This window comes from Merops nubicus, unplaced genomic scaffold (assembly GCF_000691845.1).
Source record: "Merops nubicus isolate BGI_N331 unplaced genomic scaffold, ASM69184v1 scaffold94, whole genome shotgun sequence".
NCBI classification, from domain to species: domain Eukaryota; kingdom Metazoa; phylum Chordata; class Aves; order Coraciiformes; family Meropidae; genus Merops; species Merops nubicus.
In genome coordinates, this window is record NW_008604643.1 from 39,516 (window position 1) to 65,794 (window position 26,279).

Sequence of the window (26,279 nt, forward strand, 5' to 3'; positions counted from 1 at the left end):
CAGTTTAATAGAACAACACAGAAAGAGAAGAAACGACAGTAATAATAATACTAATGAAATAATACATAAAACGAGTGATATACAACACAACTGTACACCACTCAGAAAGCCTCTCTCCCTGGCCTGGCTGCAGCTTGTTCAAATCAGATGTCTTTCCCCCTGGCCAGCCCTCCCCTTATACAGTGATCATTATGTCAGCATGGTATCAAATATCCTATTGGCTGGATCAGCTGGTTATCCTGGCTGTGGCCCCTGCCAGCTTCTTGTAAAAACTATCTTAGCTGAACCCAGGACACGAGTCATGCCATCATACAAGGCTGTCAGATTGGTCACACATGACTTCCCCTTGGTGAATCCACGCTGACCACTCCCAATAACCTTCTCTTTCTCCACATTGTTAGAGATGACATCCAGAATGGGCTGTTCCATCAGTTTTCCAGGGATGGAGGTGAGGCTGACTAACCTGTAGTTTCCTGAGTCCTCTTTTTTGCCCTTTTTGACACTGGAGTGGCATTGGCTTTCCTCCATTCCTTAGGCACTTCTCCTGTTCTCCACAACTTTCAAAGATGATGAAGAGTGGCTTGACAATAACATCTGCAAGCTCTCTCAGCACTAGTGGATAGTAATTCAAAATAATGTCAATTATTTTCTTTCTATACTATGTTTGAAAAGTACTTACCTAATTCTATGAAATTTTAAAAGTAATAATATATTATTTTCCTGTAAACTAAATTTAAAAATCTAATTCTTTTTAATTTTTAGTTTGAAATTCTTTGATTTCTTTTGTCATCTCCTGCATACATTACTTTTTACAGTATTTTCTCCTTACTAGCAATGAGATTATCTTCATTAGGTTCCTTGTCAACACTCTCTAAAAATATCTGTTCTAGAGACCCAAACTTTCAAACTTCTCATCTCTCATATTTTCTCATAAATTGTTTGAAAAGTACTTACAATGGAAAATAATATGGAAATTCAAGAGCTTTCCTGGGAGCAAATTCAAGTTTTTGTATGTTGAAGAACAAAGAGTAAAACTGGAAGAGTCGCAAGTACTCTACAGTAGTATAAACAGAACATATATACTTTGTGAACATGTTGGCTAGCTGTAAAAGTTAAGGGATTTTTTAGCTTGGAAATGATATCTGGCTATAATTTTCAAAGGCAGAACACTAAATTTGTCCATTGAAGCCTTCTGAAATGTGTTTCCCTCTATGATTTTGCTGCTATTCTATACTAAAGTCTAACATGGAAATAAAATTAAAGCAACAGTGTAAGAAAGCAGGATGTTGTTTTAAAACAAGTACATAGATTCAAGGTCAGTCCAGTTAAGGAAAGGAATTCTTTCCAGAAGAAAGAATGTGTCCTATCTCACTAAACCCTGTACAAATCTGATGCAGACTCTAATGTTCTTCTTGATTACAACTGCCTTTGTTTGATGAATTAGGTCAGTTTAGATAGAAAGGATCTACCCATACAGATCCAGCTGTGAGACTGAAATCTTTGTTGTAATAGAGATCATAGAGAGAAGAAACTATCACAGCACTAGTGTTATTTGCCTGCTCAGCCATAGTAAAATGTTTAGATACAGGCACTGTATTTCATGGGAGATGTGAAAAAATCCAAGGCCAAAAAATTAATTTGTAAAGGAAAGACTGAGAAAATTAGATGTCAGATTAGAGATGAAGGGTCACTGTGCTGCTCTTCAGATGAAAGGGAGCTAAATTTTCAGACAAAGATAATATTTTCTTCCAAATCCACTATGGAAAAAAACAGTTTAATTTTGCTTTTGGAGGGATCCATACAATTCTATTACATCGTGTTGTCAAAAGCTTGTCTGGGGCCATATCTTGCCATAGTTGTAACTTGGCCACAGGCCTAATTACCTATTCAACTACTTTCCATTGCTTTTTTCAAAATCTATCCTAGGGTCTTTTATCTGCAACCTGTGGGTTTTAAAAACATCATAACTCTCCTCCACAGAGTGAAAACAGTAGGAATTGCGTTAATACAATTTTTATAAATGACAAGTAAATTCATTTTTCAATGATCAAATTAAATAAAAGAATCAGTATAAATCATCTTATCTTTGAGAAAGGAATATGAGAAGTAAGAGTTAAAGAAAAAAAGCAAACACAAGTGATGAGATTTTCTACCCTCTCAACATCAATGAATATTTTATTGAATTCTGGAAGGCATTAGGGAAGATTCTTTTTTTATTCTAAGAAAGGGAATTTTCAATGGGATTTTATACATTTATTCTAGGAGTAGCATTTATTACAACTGCTTTATTTTCTAGTAAATTCATTAGAGGCTACAAATCAGGTCCTCTTAACATTATAAAGTGAAGCTGGCTATTCAGGAACTATTCTGTTTAGCTGTCTTACTATTGAGGTACCTGGTCTGGAAGGATTATATCTTTGCCAGTATAACTATCTTTTGCTATTCTTAGTTCCAGTGAAATCAAAAGCAGGTGTTGGATAGCTCTAGCTGAGGACTAGGTGAAGAATTGTGTAGAGTCTTGGAACCTGCACAATTCAAGAAAGCACAGCTGACTCCAGCCCCTGACTTTTCTCTTAACCATTTTAGATTCAGAGAAGATGATGCTGACAACACTTTTTTTTTTTTTTTTTTTCCCCCTAACCATCTGTATGCAGACCCTGCCAGGAAATAATTTAAAGCTTGTATTTTCAATGGTACTGTTTATTTCCTTGAAACAACTGTTTGTTCTTGCACTAAATTCAACAAAGGTTCATGAGTCACTAACTTTGAAATTGATTGGGCTTTCTGGAGCAAGCTCCTATGTATTACTTCATTTGCTGAAAGGACACAGGCTCACAAGATTTTCAATGCTTCTGATAGTCCAGGGGAGAGCTCTTTAATTGGTGAGTGAATTAAAAAAAAAAAAAAAAAAAAAAAAAAAAAAATCCAACCAAACCACAAACCAGAAAAAGTTCTTTTGTAAGAAACTTCTTCTCTATGAATGGCATAATTTATTATTTTATCTGGGTTGAGCCTGAAAGCTGCTGACCATCTTTAACTCCCCATTTAAATCTGTGGGGTCTGCTAGAAGTTCTTCACCACCAATTTGTTTCAAAAGGAATTTGGGAAGCTTGGAACTTTAGAGGTCTAAGTCTTGTTGAACTGGTCCAGAGCAGAAGGTCCTCACCTGGGGGAACAGTCACTGCTATAGCACTGCAGACCACCTGAAGGTAAGGAACTGGAAAGTGGATAAAGCTATTTTAATAACTTTAATCTATGAAAGCCCTTTCTGTAGTGGTCATAAAATAGAGAAATTCAATATCATGGAGTCAGTGAGGAAGAATAGTAAACTACAGACCCCAGAGTTCAGATTTCAGCTTGTTCATAAAACTGGTAGGTAGAAGCACATGGGAGACAGCTCTGAAGGACAAAGGATCTCAGAAAATTTGGAAGACCTTAAGGACAGCATCCTACAACTGCAGAAATTGTAGAATGTACAGGAAGACAAACAGATGTACCAGACGTACTGACCCAGCCAATGGGGGATTTGGCACCAGACTGATGTCATGGCCTCTGTATAAGGGGAGGGGTGGAGGGCCATTTGTGTTTTCAAGGTTGGCTCAGGGGTTGGTGTATATATTGTTTCAGTCATAGTATCATTATTACCCCTGTCTCCTCTCTCTGTGCTGCTCTATTAAGCTGCACTTATCTCCACCCACGGGCTTTTTGTTTTCTCCTCTCCCCAGGACTCCTCCCCTGACACATGTCAGAGGAGGGGGTAGGGGCTGGGGGAAGCTGTGGGCAGCAGCTACCTACTGGGGTTTAAGCTCCCAGCTGGGACTGAACCAGGACATCTTATCCTCTCTACAACTCCCTGACAGGAGGTTGTAGTGAGGTGGGTGCCGGTCTTTTCTCCCAAGTAACAAGCAATAGGACAAGAGGAAAATGGCCTCAGGTTGCATCAGGCGAGGTTTAGATTGGAAATTACGAAAAATTTCTTCACAGAAAGGATGCTCAGGGAAGTGGTTGAGTCACCATCCCTGGAGGGATTTAAAAGATGTGTAGATGTGGTGCTGAGGGACATGGTTTAGTGGTGAACCGGCAGTGTTTCATAAGCAGTTAGACTTGATGATCTCAAAGGTGCCTTCCAACCAAAATGAGTCTATGATTTGGTACAGTCAGCATGGATTACTGTAAATCATGCCTGATCAACTTGAGTGTCTTCTGTGACATAATTCCTGAACAAGTGGAACATAGGGAATATAATTTATTTTTACTTTAGCTTTCAACTTTGTGTCCTACAATACTCTCGTATCCAAGATGAGGTATTCCATTCTGGATGAATGGGCACTTACATAAGTAAAAAAAAAAAAAAAAATGGTTTGATCAGTGGTCTGAGAAGCTACTGGTTGAGCCAGTTACAAGTGGGGTACTGCAGGGTTTTAATTTGGGACCTGTCCTCTTCAACAACTTTATCACTGGGTTGAAGGAGGCGATGGAGTGTACAAGATGAGACAACATCAAACCGGGTGGACTAGTGGATACACTTAAGAACAGAGTTGCCTTCTGTGGAAACTTAGACAGGCTATATGAATGGGCAGATAAGAACATTATGAAACTCAACATGTACAAGTGCAAGGTCCTGCACCTGGGAAGGATGAGTTCTCTGCAGCAATGAAGGCTAGTGTTTGACTAGGGGAGCAGCTTTGCTGGAAAGACCCTGGGGTGAGAGCAGACTGTGAGTTGAACGTGAGCCAGCAATGTGCTTTGGCAGTAAAGAGAGCCGACTACATCCTGGTCTGTATGACCAGAAAAATAACCAGGCAGTGGAGCAAAGTAATTATCTCTCTTTAGTCAGCACTCCTTAGACTGCACCTGCAGCATCATGTTCCATTTTGGGCTTGACAGTACAGGAAAGACATAAATAAACTGGAATGGGTTTAGTGGAGGGCCACCAAGATGGTCATATTCTGGAGCTCTCACCCTGTGAGGAGAATCTGAGAAATCAGGGCTGGATTAGCCTGCAGCAGAGATGACATCAAAAGAAATAAACAGCAGCTCCCCAGCAGCTCTAGGAAGGTCAACAAGAATATAAAGCTGGGTTCTTTAAAACAGGGCATATGAGAAAAAAAAAAAACCCAAAAACTTTTCCTCATAAGGAGAGTCAGACACTGGACAAGGATGTCCAAAATGTCTTGCTGACTCTGCCCTTTGAGGTTTTCAAGATCCCACTGGATAAATCCCTGAATAACTTAGTTTGACCTTACAACTGACCCTACTCTGAGCAGATCTCCTGAGATCCCTTCCAGATTGAATTTTCCTGTGGTCCTAAAACTCCTCTTGGGTTTAGAGAATGACAGCAGAGTTTACCAGCTGCTGGGCAGAATCTGTTCAATAACTAAAATTCTGGAACAGATGGGGCAAAAAGAGTATAATAGACCTAGCTAAATATTAGAACACTAAGTCATATTATTCTTTTTATTTTTGTTTTAAATTTGTCCTCAGAATAATTTTTTATCTTGGAAAGGAAAAGAAGAAAGAGCACACTAATGACCTTTATGTTTTGAAGGAAGTTAGTAAAAAGTTATTAAACTACAGTCAGGTAAAGCTCTTCGCACAGCCAGACAGGGAAATATTTGCAGAGATTGCAAGGTGGGCTTTGGTCAGGGAATGGTTTGGATTCATAAAAGTGGAAAAGCGTTTAGCTAAATATTTACCTTGCATGCAGCTTGGAGTGATCAAGTAAAAACAGAAGGTCTTTATATGACATTTCCAGATATCTCCAGATAATACTAAGTACAGGCAGGAGTTTGCCTTTGGGGAAAGGGGCCGTTACACTGACAAAACATTATTTTTAGTATTTATTTTTGACTCCCACAATATACTAAATATAAGTGCTTTACATTAACAGAGTATATGTATGAGATTAAGCGATGCAAACATAGTAAGTTATACAGCCATACAATATATTTTAACACAGCACCACGAAAGTTAATGAGACTTACTAAAATGACTGGGAAATATCTTAACTCTTGAACTGGTGGATGCCACTAAAATGAGCAAGAAGTAGTTTTGCTTCAGTGTTCAGAATACGTGAATGTTAGGGTTCCTTCCCTGTCGTTTTGATTTTTTTTTTTCTGCCTGAACTATATGAAGATTAGAATCATACTCTGATAATGTGAGTTTCTAAAGGAAATCACTTTGCATTCAGTCAATAACTGATGATTCTAAAACTTACGTTGTGGCTAACTTATAAGCATAGAATAATGGAATGCTTTGGGCTGGAAGGGACCTTTAAAGGTCATCTAGTTCAATACCCCTGCAGTGACAAGTGACATCTTTAACTAGATCAGGTTGCTCAGAACACCATCCAACCTGTTCTGGAATGTTTCTAGGGATGGGGCGCCTACCATCTCTCTGGGCAACCTGTTCCAGTGTTTCACCACCCTCTTTGTAAAAAATTTCCTTATCTACTCTACATCTACCCTCTTTTTAAAACCATTACTCCTTGTCCTATCACAACAGGGCCTGCTAAAATGATTGTCTCCATCTTTCTTGTAGGCCCCTTTTAAGTATTGAAAGGTTACAGTAAGTTTTCCCTCAAGCCTTCTCTTGTCCAAACTGAACAATCCAAACTCTCTCAGCCTTTCTTCACAGGAGAGGTGTTCCAGCCATCTGATCATTTTCATGGCCCTTCTCTGGAACTGTGTCATTTTGAATGCCATATAGGTGAAATTTTGAAGTGTTTTTGTGGAACTAAAACCAAACAAAATCCATTCTTTTAGGTCACTAAGTACCTTTAGAAAACTGGCCAAACACTGAGTGTCTATGGCAATGCATAGTTAACGTTAACCAGCTAAATCAGCATAATAACTTAGCATTACAGCTAAGCTAGTATTGTAATGTCTCTGACCATTTAAAATTTAGAATTAATTAAATATCTTCCCAAAGTCTTGGACAGGACTGAATATTGCTGACTAGACAACAGCTCAGGACACCCTCTCAGAGGAAGATGCAAAAGATCAAAAGATTTTTCTTGATCATACCCTTCCTTTCTACAATTCACAGCTGAGGACTGATCTGCTGGGGAAGCACCTTGCCTGGGAGGCCTGAACTTGCTTCCTATAGATACCCATCAGCTTTAGACCTTCCCTCAAACTCAGCCACTGCTTACATGTGTATCCCCTGCTGCCTGCTGATCATTAGATGCAGAGTACTCCATGACTCAGATGCTCATGCAGAGAGATCTAGACCCATGTTCTTAGTGCCACCTGAGACGCCCATGCAGAAAGATCTAGACCCATGTTCTTAGTGCCACCTGAGACACCCATGAGGGCTGCCAGCTCCAGTGCAGGATCTGCAGGCTGTCTCAGAACTGGGTTTTCCCCAAAGCAGGAAATAATTCTGATACTCTGAAGTTAATTTTTCAGCACAAACACTTTGTTGGAAAGGCCTGGTTTTCCCTGCTGGCTTTAAGAGGAACATAGTGATTTCTTACAGGCCCTAGCAGTGGGATTCAGTTCAAAACAACTAATATACCTGACCACGTTTCTCTGTCAAATGGCCAGCTGAAGCCTAGCTCAGCTGCCCTGTGTAGTACCACTTGAAATGCTTTGCTGCATTCTATATAGTTGCATAGGACTGCCAAATAAATGCTTCAGGATCTAGAGGAGATACGTACCTGTTGGATCAGCAGATGGAAGCCAGGACTTGCACTTCAGAGTGCCTGTCATGGCATACGAAGCTGGCATTTTGGCAGCAAAGCGGAGCCCACTGACTAGAAAGGAAACAAGGGCATCTGGCACTCATCTAGACTCCTGTCTCCAGATGCCAAATTTTGGTTCCATTTTAACTTCAAACTAGATTCCAGCTCATATTCTTAGATGGCTGAAGTGACATGCGCTGTTGGGTTCAGTTGCCCTGAATTTAGGCACTGAGTTGCCTCACAGTTTCTTCCTGCCACTGGTGATCCAATTAAAATGATACCAGAGCATCTTAAATGATGCCAAGATGCCTGTTTACTGAATCCCACCCAAAATGGCGTCCAAGATCTAGATTTAGAAAACGTTTAATGTTTTAAAAGAAGTAGGGAGATAACCAGTATATTTTATATATTTGTTGGTAAAAGCTGTGAGGAATGAGGGTGGAGAAGGGAAGGTGATGAAAGGAAGGAATTATTATCTCAAACATTTTTTGTAAGCTTGAGTAAGCAGTCAGGCTTTTCAATGTTTATTTGCCAAAACCATCCAAATCTACTTAGATATACCATGAAATTTCTATTGTTGTTAATTCTTATTTTTCTGTTTAAGCTTCACTATTTCTGTTAACTAATAGATAAGTCTGATAGTGTCAAACTACTGTTATTAGACTGGAATTTTTCCATAATAAAGGTCTGTCGCTCAGCAGATCAGCCTCCACGTTTTAGACACAATTTTTTTACTTACATACTGAGTTATTATTCATAATAATATAACAATGTTGAAAGCAATCAAAAGAAAGAGAAATGAAAACAATCCTTTTTAGCAGAATAATGTTTAGTAATTTATATTTTGAGATAAGCCTTTTTTATTCCTCTTCCTGATACTCCTTTGTAGATGTGCTGTATCTGCAGTAGTTGATTAACTGACAGTAAATCTAATTATGCAATACTTACAATGTCTAATTTACCTTTACTTGCAGCTAATTGTTCAATTAGCTTGATTTGGGGAATAATCAGTTTACAGTTCTGAGCACACAAATGGCATTTGGCAAAGGGAGGACAAAAGCAGAGCAAACAGTGGTATACAGATTTATCCAAAACGTTTTTGGAGAAATATTGTAGTGGCACATACCAGATTTGAATCCTTAAATATTTAATATAAAACCACATGCTAAATATGTTAAAAACTTACTAAATTACACACACACACACACCACCCATCCTATTGCTTTCAATGTATTACTTAGGTGATAGAAAACCTGTTATAGGTTAAGTTTAATCAGGTAAGCATGCCAAGCCTATGTAATTTTTTCATTCATGGAATAATCAGAAGCAACATGGTGTTTAGCTACTAGTTTTACACTACAAAACAAACATGCAGAATATCTGAAAACAGCTGAATCTTCGGTGAGTACAAGACCCTTAACTGAATTTTTAATCCAATTTATTTGATTGCTCACTACAAAGGAGTGCTATTAGACAAATTCCTATTATGACCATCAATAAAAGTTCAATTTTCTTCATTTTGCAAATTTTAGCTCAGTACAAATCCAGGGCAACTGAATATTTTTCTTCTCTTTGATGCAGTTTTCCCCTCTCACACTTCTTGCTGAAAGAGGAACTGTAACTGCAACATTTTAGGTTCAGGCAAATATTATTACATGTTGCTGAAAGCCTCACACTCTCTAAAAAAATTTAGTCTAATATTTTTATAGTTGATTGTACTACTTTAGTGACTGGCTAGTTATTGTGTACTTAATTGTTATTATTAAATTTAATAATTTAAGAAATCAGTCATTTCACCACTGACTTTGCAACCAGTTTTTGCACAGATACTTATTTTTCATGATCTAACTCCTGGGTAATAACCTCATAGATTTGCAATTCGGTAAATTAAAGAAACACTGTATTAAGAGAAATATTTGAAGACAACCTAAGATTAGTACTCTGGACAGTTAAAGCAAGTTTCTGGTGTTGTTTTAAGATGACAACTGATTTCAGGAAATAGAGTTTAAAAAAATTCCCTTCTCTGAAAAGTATTCATGCAATTCAGACCAGAAGCATCACTAAGTAGCGCAGGCAGCCTGTCTTCCCTTAATGCTATCTATTACATGCCATCATTGGTGACTGGATAGATAAACTGCTCTGTTTTAGCAGCTCCAGAGTTTCTACTGGCTCGTTGGCAAAAGGAAAGTAGTCTGTCCTGTGTTATGTTAGAAGTGTATAGTATTTTAGAAACAGTGTTTGAACAGACAAGCAGCAGAAGTATACAGCTACTGCTCTGTTTAAATCACATCAGTAATTTGAGACAATTATGCATGAGCTGTGTATCTTCAATTGTGTTATCTGCTGCAGTATAATTTGATTAAAAAACTGCACTCAGATTACCAGTCTTTGCTGCGGGTTTTCTGCTGTTTACTTAAATGCTGCTCTTTTTTTTTTTTTTTTTTCAATTTAGGAATCATTTGAAAATTTCATGCTAATAACAAACCACTTGAACTTCAAAAGCCTTCCTCCCTAATGGCTTGACTGAATCCTTTTTCAGTAACAGGGAGTCTTTCTAACCCTTTTAGTTAGGATTGAATTGGATCGTATGTTAAGGTATATGTTTTATTTCCTTCATGCTGATGTCTAATAGTCTTTTAAAAAATGTATTTGGTCAATATTAACTCTTACAAATTAAGGAATTAAAAGCCATTTTCATACAGGTTGTTCCATGTAGGTTAAAGGGCAATGTTCTCCTGTTAGCTTGTTCTTGAAGAGCAACAATAGTTCTCTTATGAAGGACCTTTTCACTGGAGAGAAGTGATAGCATGTATTTTTCATTCCATAACAGTCAAAGACAAAAAAGAAGACTGCGTCCTTTAACAAGCTTTTCAATGCAAACATGATAACTACCACCTTTTTTATTTGTACAGATAGTCAAGACATAAGTGCAGGTATCTATCATAGCTAACAAAAATCCCATCTTTTTCTTAGAGATGATCACAACATTGCTGTCCTCTACAGAATGATATTAGTTTTACATTTTATAGGACTGTTCTGCTGTGTCCTGACAGTCAGTGTTCTAAGTGTTGTTCAGAAGTATATAGAAAAAAAAGACACTCCTCAATCCCAGACAGCACAGATAAATCGATAAGCTAGCTAGCAAGGCTGGTAGTGATCTCTTTACATCTCATTCTTGCCTACAGAAGATTTGGGGTACCTTAAGATAGGATATGCTATAAGGTATTGTTTTTTTATTATTTTCAACAAAAATAAATAAAAGGGGTAACACAAGTAGCTAAATAAGATGAAGAAAAAGTGATTATAAAAAGTCAGTCAAAATCAGAATAGTCTCCCTGCCACGTAATTAAATCAAATACTGAGCCTACTACCTTTTTCCATCACAGGAGCAGTGCTCACCAGCTGCACCTGTTTTAACATTCTACTTTCAAGCAGTGGTGCAGTTCTGATGCAAATCTTCCAGTCATCCTGACTTGATTGAGAAGATTTATTCCAGCTCTATCCCCTTTCCTAATGGAAACACAAAAGACCTGGCATCTTGTACATGGTGAATGTGGCTGAGTTTACTATGAAAGAACATCCCTTCTCAAACTCTCCCTATGGAAGACATAAATTGTAACTGATCTACTCCTGTTGTGCCAAATCTCTTGCTAAAGTAAGCCTAAGAAATACCTTTATACTACAGTGACCTACTTTCTTAGTAGAGAAAGGTCTTCTAGAATTTGATATTTCTTTCACAAGAAATAAGGAAGTGTGGGAAAACTCAATTAATGAACTCAAAACAAGCTTCAATTTATAGTTTAAAAAAAAAAAAAAAAAAAAAAAGCGAGAATTCACAGATGCAGAGAGTTTATATTCTCCCCAAACTCTTCTGCTTTTCTCCATCTCCATTTTCAGTAAAATGTCATTAAGACCTGCAGTTATAAATAATATGTGAAATTCTCAGAGATTAAATGAATGAAATCTAAAACTCTGCATCACCTGACTAAATTACTCTTAGCTATTGGAAAGCATTTCAGGTTCCCTGTCTCCAGCATTGCTGCACATTCATGTGAAGTTTTTATAGCTACAGTAAGAATTAGAAAACCCTGATGCAAAGCAAATAAGAGAAAAGGCATTCTGCATTCTCCATCACTTGTCAGCAGTGCAATGCATCTGAGGTATAGCCATCATCTAAAGAGACAACAAAAATGGATTAAAGAGTCTAAGTTCTATAAAATGGTACAGTGTCATCAGTACATCATCACTGTAATAAATACAGGACAGAATGATATTGCAATTATTAAAGCCATATATTTAGTGAACATATATAGATGCCCCAGTCTGAAACCTGCTACCACAGCCTTGACGCATGGCTATTATTATTGCTTTCCTTCCTTTCTCTGAAACAAACACAAGAGAAATTCTGCTGTTCAACACCTTATTTTAAACTACAAAGGTTTTCTTGCATTAAAAAAAATACCAATTTAACTTACGTTACTTGAAAAAATAACTTAGATATGCACACACAAAGCTTGTATGAATACATGTATTTAAATTTCAGTCTAGTTTACATCAATTAATTTTAAGTAAAGAATGGAGTTAATGGTACTTCATATTTGTCATGTTGTGACTAGATTAAAAGTATCCCTAAAAACATTATCTTGTTGGAAGTCATAGCATAATGTAAGACCTTTATTTAGATTAACTCTACTCTGAGTAGACATGAAAAGTTGAAGTTAAGTTTTGATAGCTTTTCTATGTCGGACACATTTTCCTGCTTCTTGCAGACCTAACTTTAACTACATACACTGAAGAACTGTCAGATTTTGTATAGCAGTCTCAAATGGAAGCTACAGACATGATTTCTAGCTCCTACCAGAAACCAAAGTGCACCCAGCATGTACAGAGGGTAAAGAAGGAGATGTATCATGTTTTGAAGACCACAAAGTGTTTGACCATGACCTTGCACATGATCCCATTCTTGTTACGCAATCCAAGGCTTATGTTTGTTGAACTGGGGACACAGACTATACTTTGTCAAGATGCTTGTCCTTAAGTTGTCCTGCTCTCTAGTTTTCCCTTTCCCTAGACCAAATGCTAAAGCTGGTCTCCTGAACAAAAGCCTGATGCCTTTCCATGAGTTCCTCTGTGAGTGCTGGGAATTGCTATGGGAGGAGTATTCAGAGTTTGCCTCTTTCAAAGGAGAAAGATGCATGTTTTCTTTCTCCAGAAGTATTTGGAAAAAAAAAATTCAGTGAATGCTGGGTTGAGTTTTTTTAATGCCTTCCAGAGATATTGCTTGTAAGAAGAGAATGAGTCAACTTATTTTAGATATTTATCCATAACTTCAGAGTCTGAGAAAACCACCTTTGAGTTGAAAACTCAAGCCACTCACCTCATTTGCTGTAAGCCAATTGGTTGAAGTTAAAATAAGTTTTCCTTTACTTCTTATTCCACTACCATTTCTAGAGCTACTTGCGAATTTAATTGACAACAGTATACTGACTACAATAATCACCACATTTCACTCACCATGTTTCAGCGGTTCAATTTTTATCTCTTGGTTCCCTTTCCTTTTTCCCCTTGGGCTTATCTATTTTTTTGACACAAGAACATCTGTGGTCTTCATTTTTTCTTGAAAAGACAATCTTCAATATTCATCAAGGTACAACAGTATGTCATATCTTTCAATCCACCAGCACCATTCCTTGTTCTGACTGCTGAAAATAAAGTCTTTAATGATCCATTTCTTCCTGGCGCACAGTATATAGTCAGTCACTTCAGTAAAGCAATGATCTTTTCACCAAACTTAAAGTAGCTTGGCAAAGACATCTTTCAGTGCATATACTCTAAGATACCATGAAAAAATTAACAGGTATACTCTTCACAGCTGGATCTGTTAGCTATCTGAAATGTAATAGGTAAGATTAAAATGCATTGGGCATAATTTTTAAGGGAGTTCAGCACCTTAAAGGGTCAAGATGTATGTTGGCTTATTTTTGTTATTTAATATTGTCATTAGCTAATATTAAAGAACCAAAAACTGGGATAGCATTGAAAGAAGCATGCACAAGGTCTAGGTTGTGTGTATTATAGATTAGTTAGCTCTTCTATTTTTATTCCGATCAAGAAGCCCGCCAAAGAAACAGAAATGTTACCTGTGCTTTTTGTGACTGCAATCAACAGGATCAATTAACAAGTCAAGATGCAATTAAAAAGAAATTTGTATTTAAACTCAAATACATATTTTTTTTCTGTTTTATACAGGCTTGGTCTACAATTTGGCTTTTATTGCTCTCCATATTTCCATGACATTTTGGAGCAAAATCTCCTAAGTCTGATGCAGTAGCATTACATATGTAGCTTAGATTTTTTTTTTTTCTATGTAAAACATCAGACTACAAGGAACATGTAGGATCACTGCAATTTTTCAGACAAGGATGTCAGTTAACGGCATTGCTTCCATCTTCCTCACTATCTGGTATTGAAAATGAGTCTGTGTCGTAGCAGGTTTCATTTCAGATAATAAGGGAAGTTAATAATTAGCTGGCGGCTCCTGGATTCACTAAATCCAACCTTTGTTAAGCAGCAGTTTCCTGTCTATTAATAGATTTCAAATTATTCAGGAAATTGCTTGAAAATGACAGAGTCACTGAACATTATTTTAATGTCAAATGACTCAAATGATTCTGTTGGAGTCATCCAGAATGCAGAGGTTAATGCTGCACTGCATCATGGCAGCCAGTGTGCCTCGGGAGCTCAGGACCATCAACTCCAGTCTGAAACAAGATAACTGGCAAAGATAAAATGGACCACAGCAAGAAAATCTTTCTTAAAGTGGATATGATAATACCATGTTAACATATCTTAAATGTTCTTTCAAATTCTGTCCAAGTTTCAGTGTGGTGTAAGAGTGATGTGATTGCTGTGTTTAAGGTCATACTTAAATCAGCTGGTGGAAGGATTCCTCTCTTTCATACACAGACAGGCTTTTCTGCTTAAATATTCCTGGGTCATCTTCATGTCCTGTCATAAAAGTTAGCCATCAAAATAAATTACTGAGTGATACTAATAATATCAAAAGTTCTCGGCACAATGCCTATTCCCACAGACTATATGAAATGATTCATAGTGTGTGAGGAACCAGTTTGTCAACTTCAATATTAGTTTTAATTCTGCTGTATGAATTAACCTCTAATTAACTCCGAAAAAGTAGAAAACATAACAGTCTAATTTAACAACATGTGGGTTTTATCTTCTGAAAAAACTAATTCACTGTGACTATTTTGCAATGAAAAATAATATAAATAGGAGCTCAAACAGTGAATTCATAGATGTATGTAACTGTTCCAGTAGTATTACCCATATTTAAAATTGCTTTTCCTAAGCTAAAAGAGAAATCATAGGCTTGTATGGAATAAGAAGCATATGTTTATTGAGTCATATTTGGCAAGGTAAAAACTATTCTACAATAATTCATGTATGCTTATTAAAGGTGTCTTTATTTTTTTACTTTACATAGGTAATGTTGGAGAAAGCCTCTTTTATACAGCATATTTTTCTTAGATACCTGGCCATAGAATTTGGGATGTGTGTGAAGTTCAGCCTACCTCATTTAAATGTAATAACCAAATTGTTGATATCTTGAAAATTTTTGTCACTTCAACAGATTACTTTCAACAGTACAGTTGCAGCTGAAAGATCATTACACAGACATTACCTTTGGCCCTGAAACATAAATATACAGAATCCCCATAGGCTTGTGTGAAAGGTAATAATTTACTTGTGGAACTGGGTCTTCCTAAACATGAGAGTTAGATCCTAAATTCTGGCAAAGCAGAGAAAATGGTGTAATTTTTGTCATTGCTTTGTTCACAAGTGGAAGAGTTTTGTTACTTTGTCTTTTATTATCCTTAAGTTTGCCTTCAGAATACAAAGTAAGTGAGAATGGAGTTGCCCCTTCTATGAAATATTAAACCACTATTTAGCTTTGTCTAAAATTCTGCCCAGCTTTGGAGGCTCATTTTCAATGGTCTGTAATTAAATAAAATGTTCTTGTTGCAATGTATGGTAACTATGAGATACCATGGTACATTTACATACCATTGTTTTGCATATTATGTGTAATGTATTCTGGTAATCAATACGAATTCTGCATTTTCCTTTGCTCTCCTCCCAGTTGTTTTGCATGTTCAAAAATATACATCTCAAAACAGCTGCTGAACTTGCAAAGACCAGGGCTACTACAGTTGTAACATCATTTCATTCCAAGCAGATACAGTATGCAGAGTAGAAGGAAAGCAGATTAAGTTACTGGAACATGTGCAAAAGATCTATTATATCCAGCATCTGTATCAGTAGGAAAAATACACTTGCTTAGATTTGCAGCTGGTGAAAACCGGCATAACTCGTGAGAATTCGTTTGTCTTGAACAACTTCTTTGTAGCATGACTTTGGACATTCAGTTTGCTAGATTTCTTAAGCAACTGTTTTAAACACTACAGGTTTTGTACCAATTGCTATGCACAAACCTGGATGATCACGACAGGAGTCAAGCAGCATGCCTAAAAGCTAAGGCAGCAGGGAGACCTGTACCAATGACTTACCATAGGATCCCTTATGCAATCTGCTGCTGTTTGAGTTCAGGTGGAATATTGAGCAGAACAAGAAAAGGGAGAAATACCTCAATTAAATTCTCCATCTGAACTGATCATTCAGCTTGTATATCACAAATATAAACTCTGGGGGTTTGTGGTTTGTTCTTTTTTTTTTTGTTTGGCTGGTTTTGTTGTTGGGGTTGGTTGGTGTTTTTGTGTGTTTTGGTTGGTTGGTTGGTTGGGTTGGGTTTTTTGGCTTCCAAATTGAACCAAATGCAATCTATTTAGTTGTTTCAGTTGTGAATGGATTTCACCGTAAATTTACCATGATACAACCCTTCCCCCTCACCCCACCACCTTTTTTCAGTCAGAGGGATTTGGAAGAAAACTGTGTGTGGCAGTCACAGAAAAAGTATTGCTGCTTCAGTTTCCTGGGAGCTGCAATGTTCCTTTAAGATTGAAGCTTTCTTTTGTAATTCAGAATTCACATGACAAATAGGATTTGATCTTTCAAAGTCAAGATAAAAATATACATTATATAAAAATAGTACCATAAAATAGGTGTTGTATAAAAGACTGTAATTACTGGCCTAGGACAATACACTTGAAGATGCAATGTAGGCTAGGCTAAGATTCTTATTAAAGGTTGATGCTGGCAGTTCATGGTCAGAATTCACATGACTCTATCGTATTTCAGATATATAAACTTTGTACCTTTTGTATTAATGCAAAAGATAGATCAAAGAAAAATCAATATAAAGTTCCGGAGATATGATAGTCCATGTGAATGTAATATATTCCTATATCTTAAATATTATTTGAGGGAGATATGATTTCTGTATAATTTTTATTTAGCATTTGTTCTCTAACACTGCTTAGAAGGTGCATTCCAGGTTAAAGACTGATGCAAAACACTGATAACTATGTTGCCAAAAAAAAAAAAAAAAATTAAAAAAACCCAAGCTAAATATTTTTTCTTTTTAAAGTAATACAACAAAAGACCTAATTAAATAAGCAGTCAAAATATTGTATGTTCACTGTGTTTTAACTGAAGCTACATCAGATCAGGATTTTCCTCTGCTTATTCTCAGCAAACACACCATCCCTTATATTAACAGCTCATATTTTCACAAAATGACAGGCCCCACTCCCAATACTGTATGTCTAGCAAAGCACACTGGCAATGCTTGTAAAGAAACAAATCCTAGTACCTTCTTGCCACAGGGACTCCAGAGGAGCTTTGAACAGAGCTCCTTCACTAGGAGATTCCACTGAAGACCTGAGGGCTCCTGACTCTCCTTCCCTAGGAGAATTTCCTCTTTTTTCCATTATCATCTTTACTCATATATTTATATTTTTTTCCTTTATCACGGTCTTTACTTACAAACTGTTTCTACTGTGGTCTTGCACTAACATTAAGAAGTGCATTAAAGTACCACTGATGTAAATAAGTCCTATATCAGAAATCTGTCCTAGAACATTTTTCACTGAATATTTTCTTTAATTTAAAATCCCCTTGACACTCAAGAGGAAGCTCTAAGAGGTGCACAGATACTGCAGTAACAAGAATTTTATAAAAAAAACATTAAAACTGCTACAGTTGCTGTTCAGAGTCTGTGATTTCTGCTTGTTTTGTAACAGATCAAGTCAATCACGTTGTATATGAAACTCAGTCTATACTCTTAGTTTCTAGCATATTGATATCAATAACTAGGTAAGCTTACATGGCTGAAAAGTTTAAAATATCTAAATCACATCAGTATTACCTTCCTGTGGCATTTATCTGCAATGTAACTTTCATGCCCGAGAAGGAGAATGGAGGAGAATTTTGTGGTTCCATTTCTAATTCGCTTTCTATTCCAGTCCCAAACACTGCCTGAATACTTCACAGATTGGAGGAAAAGCAAACAAAATATCACAGCATCTCCTACTTGAATCTTGTGCATCCTCTGTTGTAACAAGAAAGATTTTGAGCTTCAGGGGTTTGAATAAGCATCAAATTGAGACAGAGGCAGTTTGGCAGTAGTCCTTGTGGAAAGTAAATTTCATAACAGAACATGTACTTGGCAACTCTGGCTGTTGCAGAAGTGGGTCTCAGGATATCCCCAAACCAGAATCCAGGCTGTCACTAGCATGTTGCAGATGGAAAACTCAGTGTTTTGCTTCAGTTTAGGGTTTACCAAAGGACATTCACCAGCCCCGGTCTTTAAGAGTGCTTTGCTGTAGATAAGACCAAGAAGTCTTCATGAGCTGAAAAACACCCTGGCTTTCATTAGAGGTTACAGACCACAAGAAGAAAACCTTAGAGAGCAAAGCTACTTTTACCTTAGCCTGAGAAAAGGAAAGTGGAGAGCTTTGCCACTTGAATAGCCACCAAGCTAAGATCTTTTTTCCAGTATGTGCAGTCACAGAGGGAATAAGTGGGCCCTTTGTCTTTTTGTACCGAGCTTTTAATGATAGAATCCCATTTTCAAAGACGGTGATAAGAAAATGTACAGATATAACAAAACCAATTACAAGGAATAATGCATGTATGCTTTTAGCATATATTATTGTTCTCAAGTCAGCAAGTTTTCATGAAGGAAATATTATCAGTTTTGAAGAAAAAGATTGAGTGGAGAGGATCACAAATTGATTTTAAATGGTTCCAAGAACAAAAGGTACTGGGTGGCTGGCTGCATTATTTTTTTAAAGCTTACTGTGAATCAGGCAAGATCGGAAAATAAGACAGATCTTGCTGGATGCAAAGCATATACTGTGTTCATGAGATGAATCTCAAAATGGAACACAATAAAATTATCAGCTAGTAATGAAATAAAGAAAAGAAATATAGATCTGTGCCTGCTGTTCAGAATGAAAGAAATTGAATCATGACTAGGTTAAGTGAAACAAATACATCAAATTCCTCCAGAGGATCCTGTGTATAAACAGTTGAAGTGGAAAAGCATGTGCAACGTTCTACCTTAAGTTTTCTTGGATGAAAGTGGCACAGCATATATTCACTGTGATGGTATACTACAAAGTCTAGTTTGTGAACCAGGTCAGTTTTTCTGATTTTGGATACAAATACATAACTTTTTTGGATTGCAAGTGAAGGATTAAGAAACAGAAGCAGCATTTAACAATTAAAGGGCTTCGAAGGGTTCAAAATTCATTTGTACAGTCCTATTAATGACACAGAGTTTGCTTTCAATATGAAAGGACTAAGTCTAGAACATACATATGACAATAACACGCTACTACCAACACACTGGCAATTTTTTTAAAAAAAACACACTCCAGGTAACAAGGTTCAGCTGGGCTTTGCCAGGTTTTGAACTGCAGCACTTTCTTTCATCAAAGGCTTAATGAAATGCTAATTATCCCTAACCATGGCTGAAGGAGGGTATTGCTACCTGAGAAACTCCTGGAGGGAATTCAGCCATTCCTTCTCTGAAGATCTTAAGGGGAATTGTCACAGCTGAGGTGTGTTTTTTTTTTTTTTATCTTTTGTTACCTCAAGAACGTGCATTAAGTGAGATGTGCAACTTCCATATCCTTGTTGCAGGTGACACTCCTGGATCACAGCAGGAGAGAAGCTGTGTGCAGTCAGCTCTGCTTCCTACCTCTCCTTACAGCACTGTAATGCAACAAACTTGGCAATGACAGATACCTCTAATAAAACAAATAACATTTGATTTCAGAGACTCAAAACCAGTTTCTGTAAAGCAAAAATATTGTTTATTATATCGCTTTGTGTCTGCAGTGCATAAAGCAAAAGGATTAAAACAGCAATGGACTTCATACTCAGCCTGTACCTCAATTTTTCCTGGCCAATTTATCTAAGTTTTGTCCACCCAGTTCCTTGTTTCCTTGCCTTTGTGAATCTGGCTGCAAACTGCTTCAGCCTTTCACTTGCTCCTAGCATCTGTCAGCATGTTTAAAACCAACTCACTCTCCCTTCTGCCTACCTCAGCATCTGTAAGGTTTTAAATTTGTTTTGATCCTAAATTCGGGGATGATGATGCTGCAGGCCACTAGCTTGTTTGGATGCAGGTTGCTCTGCTTCTAGTCCCCACTGTTCTCTGGTGCCACTTGAGGATAAATAGCAGCTCACCTTTGTTCTTTGAAGGACCTGGTGTTTGCAGTGGTTTTGTTTCCTGTTGTTTTTGCACTAACAGCTTCCTCTGGTTTAGCTCTGTGCATTCAGGTAGGATAATAACAAGACAGTCTGAATTCTGCATATTTATAGGAAATAAAGCAGATATCTTCCTCATTCTGCAGAATATATAATAAAGCAAATAACTAATAAATGCCTAATGGCTTCTTGAGTTTCCAACCTCTGGCATGGCTTACTCAGATTTTTATTCAAGCAGAAGGAAAACACTGAATAGAGATTCATTTTGAAAAGAGTCTTCATTCAGCTTGTATGGATCTCTGTTTTTCTGAAGTGTTCGTACTCTTCAGAAAACACATTTTCTATATCACTCGCTAAGCAAATAAAATAAAGACTCTTGACCCACACTGTTCTTCAGATGTGAAAAGGAAATGAAATCACACCTCCTCAGTTTTTTGTAATTCAAATTCTTCCCCTGCAGGCAAAGCTTAAGGAGAAAAAGACCTACATATTCGCTCTCTCCTGATGTTAGACATAAATGAAAGAGGCTCTTTTATTAAAACCCACCCAGTTTCCATAGAATTGTGTACCTTGTCTTCTTTTTAGAAGTTTTGCTGGTATTTTTTTCAGTGATTAAATTTCACGTATTCTCTAGAGCCCTACTAAGGAGGAACTAGGAAATAACATAGTTAAAATTAAAAATAAAAAATAGTGATTTTTATTCTTTATCAAAGAGAGGATCATTGTTTTGATTACTGCAACTATTCTTCTGGTTAAACAAAACAGAGTTGTCAACAAAAAGATCAAATTAAAGTGTGCTACTAACCTGACTGAGAAACAGCATCCGAATTAGAAAGAGCTTTGGCATTAATTGTAAGAGAACAAAGCTAAATGTTGGTAAAGTCTTATTGTGCCACTCTTATAAGTTGCATCTGCAGCTTCCTTCATGATTGAGCTAATGCAACACCCTGAAGAAACGATACAAACTTTAAAGCAAAACCAAAACCTTAGACTACTGGCATGATTTTCTGGACTAGTTGTCAAATCTTGGATGCCAAGAGAGGTTGTAGAAAAGTCACATATATGCATAAAGATTTACATGTTGCTTTTTTGTTTGCTTAAGTGTGAAATAAGATATTGAAGGATGACCTTTCTTGGGTTGTAACATTTCTAAGTAGAATATATAGAAATATAAGCAACAAATCATAGCAACTAAAAACATCAGCATGTAGACTGCTGAACAAGGCATATATCTGGGACTTGGTAAGGATTATAAGTAATCAACCACAAGCCAAGATTTTTGAAGCTGCCCAAGCTGTAGTGACAGCACCTTCTATTGTTCAATTACCCAAAGATGGATTGGACATCTACCCCAGGAAAGTGCTCATCAGGATATTTCCATAGTTTTTCTTGTCTATATCTCAGACCTATTATGTTAAACTTTGCTTTGGTAGATGGTGTCTAGTCTACTCTTTCTTCTGGTTAACAGTATTATAACTAAACTCCTAGCAGATAATCACGGAATCATAGTATTGTTGTGTTTGGAAGAGTCCTATTAACCCAGCATTGCCAGCTAACCACTAGACCATGTCCCTCAGTGCCATATCTACACATCTTTTAAATACCTCCAGGCATGGTGACTCCACCACTTCCCTGGGCAGCCTGTGCTAGCACTTGACAACCCTTTCAGTGAAGAAATTTTTCCAAATATGCAGTCTAAACCTTCCCTGGTGCAACTTGACATTATTTCCTCTTGTCCTATTGCTTGTTACTTGGGAGAAGAGACCAGCACCAACCTCACTCCAATCTCCTTTCAAGTAGTTGTAGAGAGCTGTGAGGTCTCCCCGAGCCTCCTTTTGCTCTGGAAATTTGGTGAGTGGCATCTTCTGTCCCAGAGTGTACATGTGGCCTCTTCATCTCTCAGAGATGAGAACAAGCAAAAAGAAAAGCAGCTATTTTCAGAAGGGCTTCTTAAAAAGAAAGAAATAACTTTTAAAACTTTTTTGTTCTTTTTTTTTGGGGAAAACAGAAAATCCTCCAAACTGACCTCTAGATTTGAAGGTACTTAACATCTTATTATGTTATACTACCCATTATATTAACTAATTTGCCATCTCTGATGGGCATAGAGGACATGAACTCATGAATTCTCATGATGCTGAAAAGTAATTGCTTGAAAACATGTTGTCTTTGTTGAAGAGCACAGATATCACATCTGCTTCCCTTACTCTCCTTTTGTGCAGTTTCACAATGAGATGACTAAAGGACATGAGTTGAATGTAGGATACAAATTGCAACTCATTTTGGTGAAACACAGGGACTACAATTTAATAGGAAATACCAGCTAGTAGTGGAGACTGGCTGCTGGTGAAGAATGATCACCCAAGCTCTAACTCTACCTTCAACCTCACTAAGTGACTCAACAGCTACGAACACTAAGTGGTAGTTGAACTCTTAAAATAAATCCCTTTAACAAAGTAGGAGTTATATCTTAAAAGTAAAGCATTAGTTTCTTAGCTTTTCTAAAATGTGTTTTACTATCCATCCATTTATGCAGGAGAAATTAAGTTGTTTGATTAAGACCAGTATCTTCAAATGCATGTGCTAAAACTGTTAACATCCAGGTGGTAACAGCTACTTATAGTCACTGTCCCTGTTTTCTGCTGTCTACAGTTAGATGAAAAGGGTCTGTTACAAGACAGAAAAACTGGACCACTGAGACCCAAGGCTAACAAGATCCATAAGTTCATAGAAGTTGCAATTTTATTTCTCATGAAGCTCTAGATCTGTACTTCCTCAATATACATTGCTCAAGTGTCTTAGAACAGAGGCAGTGGCAGCCCCTCTGAGCTCTGTGTGTAGCTGCCTGTGTGGACAGGAGGAGGTGTGTCTCCTGGCTGCTCTCCTCACAGATTTTGTTCTTCATAGCTCTCTGGGGTAGCTTGTGTTGCACTGGGCTCAGAGTTGCTGCACAGCTAAGCAGTTTGCAGAACCAAGCTTATTCTTTCTTCCCAACATCTTGATTTCTCTGGAACCCTTTAGACATGTTACTGTCTCTGCTTACCAGTATTTGCAGTTCGGTATATTGTAATTTCCCAGGAAACTTGAAAGTAACTTTTTGCCTTTTTCAAAAAATTGATGCTTTATCACCAAAATAAACCAACCTATTATAAATGACTAACTGAATGTATTGGATGTCTTTACACCATCTTTGAACCTGGAACTCAGCTCAAGTTTGTGAGACCATAGGAATGCAGATCAAAACGTACTCAATGGGATGTTTCTCTCTATATAGATAGATATATATATATGTGTGTGTGTGCTGTTTCATAGATGACTTTGCAAATAAAAGAATGAATTTGCTCATCTCCAGATCGTTTTTTTCATCTCCAGATCCTTGTTGTCTCAAACACTATAAAAGTGAACAATTTTAATGTTTTCTTTTCCTTCTTTATTTCAGCCAAATCGAAACTGTTCCATAACAGTTTCTCCAGCACAGGGGAGCTAAATGTAGCAAGGGGAGAGATGAGCTGCTACTGATTTGTATTCACTGTGTTCTATACTCAGACCTGTGAATTCCAGAGCAGCAGAAATCAGTTTACCTGGCCCAAGCCTTAGTGGGTCTATGGGTGGGACTAACTCTGCACACCCTGCACTAGGGCATGTTTCCTCTGTTCTTCAACCAGGATAATTCTTCTGCACTACAGAGAAAGCAAGAGAAGATTGAAGTGAAAGATTTGAAATCTTCTAAGATGAAGGAGAAATTGCTGGGACAGCAGTCAGATATGTGTCCTGGGCAAGTGATAAGTAGGACAGGAGGGTGGGCTTGGTTGCACTTGTCTGCAACACTTCATTTTTGTCAGAGAAAATGCTCTCAGATTTGTTATAGACTTTTAGATAAATCCCTTCAGCTAATTATTTTTATACAGCTTCTCAATAATTGCTGTAAAGCCCTAGGATAAAAATTTCTCAGTCATCAGTTCAAGACCTAACCATGTGTTTTCCTGAAAGAGTGGAACTCAAGTATGTATGTTGGGAATTCCCCCAGCTGAAGATGTAGATATGACTCTGAACATTTTTGGGAATCAGAGATAATGGTTATTTAATTTTAAAAATAAACTTATTCATAGGGTCAAGTATATATAACTAATTCAATGTCTGGGAACTGTGACTACACCTACAGAAGTGCTTAGTATTTTGTTGTCATTTTGAGGTTATCTAAATAGACAATTAAAAGGCTTTCCCAAAAATCTTAACATTCTTAACAAAAAACTTCTCAACATTCAGTTTTCATTTGATAATTGTATATGAGTTTTGAGGAAGATTTTTTTTCCTGAAAGGTATAAAAATATATCTCAGTTGTAAAAACATGCTTGATGGTTCAGCTCCCTGGAGAAAATTTAAGATCTTCATGGTGAATTCTTCACGAATACAACAGAGCATTTTTGCATTAATTTCCCCTTACCCATTCTCCCTGCTCTTACTGGCTCAACACTTGTCTTAGTAAAAAAAATAAAGTTCTACTGCTAAAAATTACAAAAATATCAAGCTTTAGCATACAAAAAACAGATTTAATTTTATTTGTGGGTTTTGTTTGTTTGTTTTGTTTTGTTTTGTTTTATAACATTTGCAGTAACTATACAGTATTATTCCTAGGGTAGTTTTCAAATTCATTCTCTTATAGAGGACGCACATGGCAACCAGCCTGGATTAAAGACCAAGTCTGAAAAAGGATGATCTTTGCAAGGGTTTCATTTTCTTTTGATGTTTGTAGGTTGGCATCGGCAGGTTGAGCATATATTGGTCAAAGAACCCTTTCCCACCAATCTTTCTGCTGATCATAGTATTACACAAACATTCTGCCACATCAGCAGCAGCAAAAGCCGTAGTTAATTAGTGGGAGTTGACTCCTAAAGATTGAGAAACATTGCCAACTTCCTTGCATGATTGCAATAAAAATGCCTTCTCACCTGCAAGTACTAAGCTGCTGTACTACACTGTTTTTAGGGGCCAGGTGTACAAAACCTATATAGGCAAACATCACAACAATATACTGGAATAAGAGACATGTAGACCTCAGGAGAACATCTGCTTCAGCCGCTTGCTCTAAAGCAGCATCAGACCTCTATAGTGATTATAACTAACACTGTGATTTGTGGCAACTTTGGCAGAATTCACTAATTCAGAGTGTGAGACCAGTAAGTGTCCACACACGCCTTGCTGTCTGTGGCAGGACTTCTATTAAATCAGAATACGCAGTCTGTGTGGAATGACCATTTCCAGAGACTCACTTCATTTAATCCACAGGGTTTTTAGATTTCAGTTTGAATTAATTCAGGTTTGTCACCATGCTCCTTCTTTTCAGTAAGTTTGAGGAACTGCCTGACAGCACAGGCTCCAGCACGAAATGAGGTCAGCGCTCTGCAAGATCCTTGGGCAGAAAATCCCATAGCAGGGGATCAGATCTTCTCTGGCTCTCAGGGAAATAATCAATCTCCACAGTCTTAAGTTCATGTTTTATTTTGGTGATTTCCAAGTGTAAGCAGAATATATCTAGATAATTAGCTCTTGTATCCAAATTTGTTCTGTGGTTCCTTCCCTTACTCACAGAGAAGTGGGAGCCGAGAAAGCTCTTCTCCAGACTGCCAGGTAAAGGACACAAATGCAGGGAGGGTGAAGTCACTTTGCAACATCTCTGTATAAAGCCTGAATATTGGGCTTTATGCTGGTGACAGACCAGCATATTCAGAAAAGTGGTTATTTATTCTTTTTGCTCAAAAATAAGAAATGTCTAGGCCTATTCAAGAGCTTTCAGAGCATGAAGAGACTTTGCACACAGAAGGGTAGTGGAGAAATGAAAGCTATGTGCGGGTAAACGGAGTTTGAAAATTTTCAATTAAGTTTATTTCTTGCATACACA